We start from the raw sequence: 9311 nt of genomic DNA, 5'->3' as shown, positions 1-9311 counted from the left end.
TCCGGGTCCTCCAATGACATCTGCAAAGAAAACAGAACCCGTGGGTGGAGCCTGGCTAAACCGTACTAGGAGGCTGCTGCCAAGTGACCGCCTCCTGTCACCCTTTGGTCCCTCTCCTCCCCCAGCCCTGTTTTTAAAAAGAGGAAATGAGAAGACACGCTTGCCTGACCACAGTTAACGAGAGTTTCCCCCCTTTCGCATTCTGGATCGAGGCTCTCAGACGTTCATAACTCAACAGGATTATTTTTGAGTCACAGTTCTGGGCCTCCCATTTTTTAAAGGGCAAGTTTCAACTTCAAATTGTGCATGACTGCTCCGTCACTCAGCTAAATTTAGATAAAAATAGCCCCCAGAATATTCGTGTTGGGGAACCTAAAACCCTAAAGTATACAGAAAGTAGTTTCAAGCATTCATCTGTTTTTAACAAGAAAGCCTTGGCTTTCGGGTGGGTCGGGGAACACAGAAATTTTCAAAAATTATGGTAACGTTTACTTTTTTAAATTGGGTGATGGATACAGGGAGTGTTCTGTTGATTCATTATTTGTGATCCTCTATATAAATATATCTCTTCCATATTTAGCAGCTTTCTTGAGGTGGAATTGACATACAATAAACTATATAAAGTGTACAGTCTGGTAAGTTCTGACGTAGGTACATACCTGTGACACCATCACTTTAGTCATCACCTCCGAAAGTTTCCTCTTGCCCCTTTGTGATCCTTCCCTCCTGCCCTCCCCATCCCAAGGCAACCACTCATCAGTTTTTTGTCACTAGAGACGAGTTATGCATTTCCTAGAATTTTGTATAAATGGAATCAGGCATAATGTGCTTTTTTGTCTGACTTCTTTTACTCAGCATAATTATTTTGAAAGTCAGCAACATTGTTGCATGAATCCATTGATTTTGTCCCTTAGTAGTATTCCATTGTATGGATGTATAACAGTTTGTTTATCTGTTCACCTACTGATGGACATTTGGGTTGTTTTTGACTGTTACAGATTGAGCTAATGTGAGTATCAGCATACAGGTCTTTGTATGGACAAAAGCTTTCATTTCTCTTGGATAAATTTTTAGGAGTAGGATATATGGGTCACATGTTAGGCAAATATTTCACTTTTTTTTTTTTTTGCAAATATTTTTTTAAGAAACTGCCAAACTGTTTTCCGTAGTGGTATACCATTTTATATTCCCACTGTAAGGGTACGAGAGATTTAGCTGTTTCACATCCTGACCAATACTTGGTGTAATTGTCTTTTTTTATTTTAGCCATTTTAAAAGGTCTGTAGTAGTCTCCCCTTGTACTTATAATTAGCATTTCCCTGATGATTAATGATGTTGAGCATCTTTTAATGGACCTATTTGCCATTTGTGGTCTTATTTGGTAAGGTCTCTGTTCAGATCTTTCACTCATTTTTAAATTGGGTTATTTTCTGGGGCGCCTGGGTGGCTCAGTCGGTTAAGTATCCGACTTCGGCTCATGTCATGATCTTACGGTCCGTGAGTTCGAGCCCTGCGTCGGGCTCTGTGCTGACAGCTCAGAGCCTGGAGCCTGTTTCAGAGTCTGTGTCTCCCTCTCTCTCTGCCCCTCCCCTGTTCATGCTCTGTCTCCCTCTGTCTCAAAAATAAATAAAACATTAAAAAAATTTTTTTTTAATTGGGTTGTTTTCTTCTTGAAGATGGAGAATTCTTTGTATATTCTCAGTATGTCATTTATCAAATGGGTGACTTTTTCCCACTCAGTCTGTGACCGGTCTTTTTTTTTTTTTTTTTTTTTTTTTTAAATTTTTTTTTTCAACATTTATTTATTTTTGGGACAGAGAGAGACACAGCATGAACAGGGGAGGGGCAGAGAGAGAGGGAGACACAGATACGGAAACAGGCTCCAGGCTCTGAGCCATCAGCCCAGAGCCTGACACGGGGTTCGAACTCCCGGACCGCGAGATCGTGACCTGGCTGAAGTCAGACGCTTAACCGACTGTGCCACCCAGGCGCCCCTGTGACCGGTCTTTTTATCCTCTTAATGGTGTCACCATCTTGCCCCCTCTCCCCTGCTCCCCCTGCCTCTGCCAACCACCAATCTGTTCTCTGTATCTGTGTGTTTGTTATTTTTTTTTTCTTTTTTGTGGGGTGATTTTGTTTTTTTGTTTTTTGGTTACACAGATGAGTGCAATCATATGGTATTTGTCTGTGACTGGCTTATTTTGCTGAGAATAATGCCGTCAAGGTCCATCCATGTTGTCTTAGCTGTGCCTTTTATTTTGATAAAGTCCAATTTATATACATTTTTTCATTAAAAAAATTTTTTAATGTTTGTTTATTTTTAAGAGAGAGAGACAGCATGAGCAGGGGAGGGGCAGAGGGACAGAGAGAGACACAGGATCTGAAGCAGGCTGCAGGCTCAGAGCTTTCAGCACAGAGCCCAACACGGGGCTTGAACTCACACACCGTAATATCATGACCTGAGCTGAAGTCGGACAGTTAACTGACGGAGCCACCCAGGCGCGCCACATTTTTTCTTTTTTTTAATGTTTATTTATTTATTTTGAGAGAGAGAGAGAGAGAGAGAGAGAGAGAGAGAGAGAGCGCATGCATGAATGGGAAGAGTAGCAGAAAGAGAATCCCAAACAGGTTCTGCACCGTCAGCACAGAGCCCCACACAGGGCTCAGTCTCATAAACTGTGAGATCATGACCTGAGCCAAAATCAAGAGTTGGATGCTTAACCAACTGAAGCCCCCAGGCGCCCCTACATTTTTTTTTCATGATCCCTGATTTTTTTCCTAAGAAACCCTCACCTAGTCTATGGTTGTAAAGAGTTTCTCTTATATGTTCTTTCTACATCTTTTGAGGTTTTAGATTTTATATCTAGGTCTATGATTCAATTAAAGTTTTTTTTTTTTAATGTATGATATTTAAGGTAAAGGACAAGGTTAACTTTTTCCAGTTTTATTCAAATATAATTGACAGAACCTTATAAGTTCAGATAGCATGAATGTTAATATTTTTTCCATATGGATATCTAGTTATTCTAGCACAATTTGTTGAAAAACTATCCTTTCTTCAGTTGAATTATTTTGGCAACTTTGTTAAAAATATATTGGTCATCTATACATGTGGGTCTATTTCTGGGAATTCTGCTTTATTGTCTCTCTATCCATCCATATGCCAGGATCACACTGCTTGGATTACTGTAGCTTTATAGAAAATCTTGAAATCAAGTAGTTTAAGCTTTCTGACTCTGTTCTTCTTTCTCAAAATTGCTTTGACTCTTTTTTTTTTTTTAATTTTTTTTTCAACGTTTATTTATTTCTGGGACAGAGAGAGACAGAGCATGAACGGGGGAGGGGCAGAGAGAGAGGGAGACACAGAATCGGAAACAGGCTCCAGGCTCCGAGCCATCAGCCCAGAGCCCGACGCGGGGCTCGAACTCCCGGACCGCGAGATCGTGACCTGGCTGAAGTCGGACGCCCAACCGACTGCGCCACCCAGGCGCCCCTGCTTTGACTCTTTAGGTCGTTTGCGTCTTTATATAAAATTTACAAATTTTAAAATTATAGAAATATACATATTGTAAATTTTTAATGGAAAATGTAATTTCTTTAGGAAATTTGGGACTGTTCAGATTTTCTAGTTCTTTCTGTGTCTGTTTTGGTAAAGTGTCTTTCAGAAATTTGCCACCTATAAAGTCCAAGTTGTTGAATTTATTGGTATAGAGTTGGCCACAATGTTCTCTTATAATCCTTTTAATATCTGTAGGATCTATAGAAATGATACTGGTATTTTGTGTCTTTTTTTTTTTTGGTGAATTTAGCTAGAGGGCTTTTTTAATTGAAGGCTACTTGATATACATAATATAATATTCTATTGCTTTCAGGTGTACAACATGGCCATTCAATACTTATATGCATTACAAAATGCTGACCACCATAAATGTGGTTAGTTACTGTCCATCACCATTCAAAATTATTATAATATTATTGACTCTGTTCCCTACACTATACTTTATATCACTGTATACTTCATATCCGTACTTTATTGCAGTTCAGTTTGTACCTCTTAATCCCCTTCACCTATTTTGCCTATCCCCTGATGCCCCTCCCCTCTGGCAACTACCAGTTTGTTCTCTGTATTTATGAATCTCTTTCTGTTTTATTTGTTCATTTGTTTTGTTTTTTGTTTTTTATTTTTTTTTTAATTTTTGAGAGAGTGCCTTAGCTGTTTTATTTTGATAAAGTCCAATTTATACATTTTTTCATTAAAAAAATTTTTTTAAATGTTTGTTTATTTTTAAGAGAGAGAGACAGCGTGAGCAGGGGAGGGGCAGAGAGAGAGGGAGACACAGAATCTGAAGCAGGCTCCAGGCTCTGAGCCGTCAGCACAAAGTCTGATTCGGGCTTAAACTCACCGACTGTGAGATCATGACCTGAGCTGAAGTCAGATGCTTAACCAACTGAGCCACCCAGGTGCCCCTATTTTTTATTTTTTTGAGAGAGACAGAGACAGCACGAGTGAAGGAAGGGCAGAGAGGGAGAGAGGGAGAAAGAATCCCAAGCAGGCTCTGCTCCATGAGCACAGAGCCCAGCGCAGGCCTTGAACTCATGAAAGCATGAAATCATGACCTGAGCCGAAGTTGGATGCTTAACCGACTGAGCCACCGAGGCGCCCCTGTTTTGTTTTCTGGATTCCACATGTAAGCGAGATCATACAGTATTTGTCTTTTTCTGTATGACTTATTTCACTTAGCATTATACCCTCTGGGTCCTTCCATGTTGTTGCAAATGGCAAGATTTCACTCTTTTTTATGGCTACATAATATTCCATACTATGACTTCATTAGCCATTCATCTGTTGATGGACACTTAGGCTGAGTCCATATCTTGGCTGTTGTATATAATGCTGTAGGGAACATAGGGGTGTCTCTATGTGTTCAAATTAGTGTTTTCATTTTCTTTGGGTAAATACCCAGTAGTGGAACTGCTGGATTGTATGGTGTTTGTATTTTTAATTTTTTGAGGCAACTCCACAGTGTTTTCCATAGGGGTTGCGTCACTTTACATTTCCACCAATAGTGCGTGAGGGTTTGACATTAGCCATTCTGACAGGTAGGAAGTGATACCTCTTGGTGGTTTTGGTTTGCATTTCCCTGGTGGTTAGTGATGTTGAACATCTTTTCATGTGTCTGTTGGCCATTGTATGTCTTCCTTGGAAAAATGTCTGGTCAGGTCCTCTGCCCATTTTTAAGTCAGATTGTGGGTTTGTTTTGTTTTGTTTTGTTTTTGGTGTTGCATTGTATGAGTTCTTTATATGTTTTGGATATTTACCCCTTATTGGATATATGATTTACAAATATCTTCTCCCATTCAGTAGGTTGCCTTTTCATTTTGTTGAAGGTTTCTTTTACTCTGCGGAACCTTTTTCGTTTGATGTAGTTCCAATTATTTATTTTGGGTTTTGTTGCCCTTGCCTGAGGAGACAGATCCAAAAAAAAAAAAAAAAAATACCCCTAAGAACAATGCCCAAGAGATTACTGCCTCTGTTTTCTTTTAGGATCTTTATGATTTCAAGTCTTGCATTTAGGTCTTTAATCCACTTTGAGTTTATTTTTCTTTCTTTTTTTTTTTAAGTTTTTTTTTTTAAGTTTATTTATTTGACAGAGAGAGAGCTTGAGAGAGAGAGCAGGGGCAGAGAGAGAATCCCAAGCAGGCTTAGCACTGTCAACGCAGAGCCTGGCACAGGGCTGAATCTCACGAACTGTGAGATCATGACCTGAGCTGAAATCAAGAGCCAGTCGCCCAATCGACAGAGCCACCCAGGCGCCCCGAGGTTATCTTTCTGTGTGGTGTGTGAAAATGTTCCAATATCATTCTTTGCATTTTTTGCATGTATGCATTCTTTTTCATATGTTTTCCTAACACCATTTATTGAAGAGACTGTCTATTCCCCCCATGGTATATTCTTTTTTCTTTTTATGTTTATTTTTGAGACAGAGAAAGAGAGATAGCGCATGAGTAGGGGAGGGGCAGAGAGAGAGAGACACACACACAGAATCTGAAGCAGGCTCCACGCTGTGCTCTGTCAGCACAGAGCCTGTTGCGGAGCTCGAACCCAAGACCCGTGAGATCTCAACCTTAGCTGAAGTCGGATGCTTAACTGACTGAGCCACCCAGGTGCCCCTCCCCCATGGTATTTTCTCGCCTCTTTTGTTTTAGATTAATAACCATATACATGTGGGTTTATTTCTGGGCATTCTATTCTGTTCTATTGGTTTATGTGTCTGTTTTTGTTCTATTACCATACCATTTTGACTACTATAGTTTTGTAGTATAGTTTGAAGTCTGGGAGTATGATACCTTCATCTTTGTTCTTTTTTCTCAAGATTGATTTGTTGATTCAGGGTGTTTTTTGGTTCCGTGCAAATTTTAGGGTTATTTGTTCTAGTTCTGTGAAAATGCTATGTGCATTTTGATAGGGATTGCCTTGGATCTATAGATTGCTTTGGATAGTATGGACATTTTACTCATATTAATTAATTAGTTCATGCCAATCCACAGCATGTTGTATCTTCCCATTTATTTGTACTGTTTTCAATTTCTTTCATCAGCGTTTTATAATTTTCAGAGCACGGGTCTTTGGCCTCCTTGGTTAAGTTTATTCCCAGGTATTTTATTGTTTGGGGTACAATTTTCAGTGTGATTGTTTTCTTAATTTCCCTTTCTGCTGCTTCATTTTAGGTGTGTAACAGCGCAACAGATTTCTACATATTAATTTTATATTTTGCAGTTTTAGTGAGTTCAGTTATTCTAGTAGATTTTGGGTGGAGTCTAGGTTTTTCTTTGTAACATGTCATGTCATCTGCAAATAGTGACAGTTTTACTTCTTCCTTACCAATTAGGATGCCTTTTCTTTTTCTTGTCTGATACTGTAACTGGGCTTGAACCCACGAACGGTGCAATCATGACCTGAGCCGAAGTTGGATGCTCAACTGACTGAGCCACCCAGGCAACCCTAAATGATTCTTTTTTATGTATTGTTGAATTCAGTTTGTTGATATTTTGTTGAGGGTTTTTGCACCTATAGTCTTTGTTTTAGAGCCTATTTTGTAGGGTGCCTGGGTGTCTTGGTCATTTATGCGTCTGACTTTGGCTCAGGTCACGATCTCACAGTTTGTGAGTTCGAGCCCCGCGTCGGGCTCTGTGCTGACAGCTCAGAGCTTGAAGCCTGCTTCAGATTCTGTGTCTCCCTCTCTCTCTTGCTCACGCTCCCTTGCTCACGCTCTGGCTCTCTCTCTCAAAAAATAAATAAACATTAAAAAAATTTTTTAAAGAAATAAAATAATGCCCATTTTGTCTGTTACAAGTATTACTACCTGGCCTTTTTCTCCCCTTCCATTTGCATGGTATATGTTTTCCAGCCCTTCACTTTCATTCTGCGTGTGTCTTTAGGTCTGAAATTAGTCTCTTATAGGCACCATACAGATGGGGGTTTTCTGTTTTGTTCGTTTTGTTTTGTTTTGTTGTCTTTATCCTTTCGGTCACTCTATGTCTTTTGATTGGAGCCTTGGGTCCATTTATATATAAAATAATTATTGATATGTATGTATTTATTGCCATTTTGTGACATGTGTCAACTATACTCAAGTAAAAAAATAAAAATAAATTGCAGTGTATACTCTACTAGTCTCTTTTGGTGGAGAGAAGCATCATATACCTGAATTCCAGTTGCCTGAAATAAGTGAACTCAGTTGGGTAACAGATAAGAAATTGCTTGTTGTAGCTCCTGCCTGATTAGAAATACATACCTGAAGAGTAATTAAGGCATACTTCTTGTTAAAGCTTACTTCTTTATTTTGAGACAGAGAGAGAACACGGGGGAGGGGCAGAGAGAGAGGGAGAGAGAGAATCCCAAGCAAGCTCTGCACTGTCAGCACAGAGCCCAATCTCACAAACCACGAGATCGTGACCTGAGCCGAAATCAGGAGTCAGCTACTTACCCGACTGAGCCACCCAGGCGCCCCAAGGCATACTTTTGAAGCGAACCGCAAGACCTGCCCCCCAGTGCTGTTGAATGTATTTTGGAAGAGTTACTTAATATTAACATTCAGGGCTATCAAGTGAATCTGAAAGGTACTCAGGGAGTATAAATAGGAAAAACCTAATACATTGTGCTGATTGTTATACAAGCATTACCAACGAATTCCTTCTAAGACCTTGCTCATGGAAATCTAGGGTCTCTTTTAAGAAAGAACAGTCAATAGCCCCTCATTGTTGCTTACAAGCCTGTACAAATCACAGTCTTCTATCCCATGAGTCTTAAACCAACAATGATCCCTAAGCGAATTAATGGAAAGAAAACTCATCCTTCCTTTCAGTTTAAATCCTGAAATTAGGTTAAAGCAAAGCAAAACAACAGCCAAAACGAAACACTTGGTTTTAGCTTATTGAATGTAAAAACAAGGATGAGAAAATTAGTTCTCTTTTACAACATGGGTTCCCCAAATTCAAAGGAGATGTGAATTTATTAATCGTAGATACTGAGGCAACTTGTTCTTTTGCTTTAATAATTTATTTTATGTAAGTTTGTCTCAGGTTGGATTCCCTCTTTTATCCAGCAAGGATTTTAGTCACCTCTCCTCACAGTTAATTCAGAGAGTCCAAGGAATACAAAATTGGAGCATGGGCTCCAAGAAAATAGGTTTAGAAGTAGGTAAGTGGCACCTGGGTGTCTCAGTTGGTTAAGTGTCCAACTCTTGATTTTGGCTCAGGTGATGATCTCAGGGTTTGCGAGATCAAGACCCATGTCTGGTGGTGTGCTGACAGTGTGGAGCCTGTTTGGGATTGTCTCTCTGCCCCTCTCCCACGTTCTCTCCCCCCACCTCTCAAAATAAATAAGTAAACTTACAAGAAGAGAGAAGTAGATAAAGGGCTTTAAGAAAGTCACATGAGGGGCGCCTGGGTGGCTCAGTCGGTTGGGCATCCGACTTCGGCTCAGGTCACGATCTTGCGGTCCGTGAGTTCGAGCCCTGTGGTGACAGCTCAGAGCCTGGAGCCTGTTTCAGATTCTGTGTCTCCCTCTCTCTCTGCCCCTCCCCCATTCATGCTCTGTCTCTCTCTGTCTCAAAAATGAATAAACGTTAAAAAAAATTTTTTTTTAAAAGTCACATGATAAATTTTTAAAGAAAAAGTAAATTATTTTGGGGGTGTCTGCACCATGGTTCTTTTTGGGCATAAGAAGGGGAGTATTAATATTTTAAAAATTATTTTCATTAGAATTTTACAAATAGGCAAATACTTTTTCTCCTCCAAGTGAGAAGCAG

The sequence above is a fragment of the Prionailurus viverrinus genome, chromosome B4, assembly GCF_022837055.1.
Source record: "Prionailurus viverrinus isolate Anna chromosome B4, UM_Priviv_1.0, whole genome shotgun sequence".
Taxonomy (NCBI): Eukaryota; Metazoa; Chordata; class Mammalia; order Carnivora; family Felidae; genus Prionailurus; species Prionailurus viverrinus.
This window is presented reverse-complemented; position numbering follows the sequence as displayed.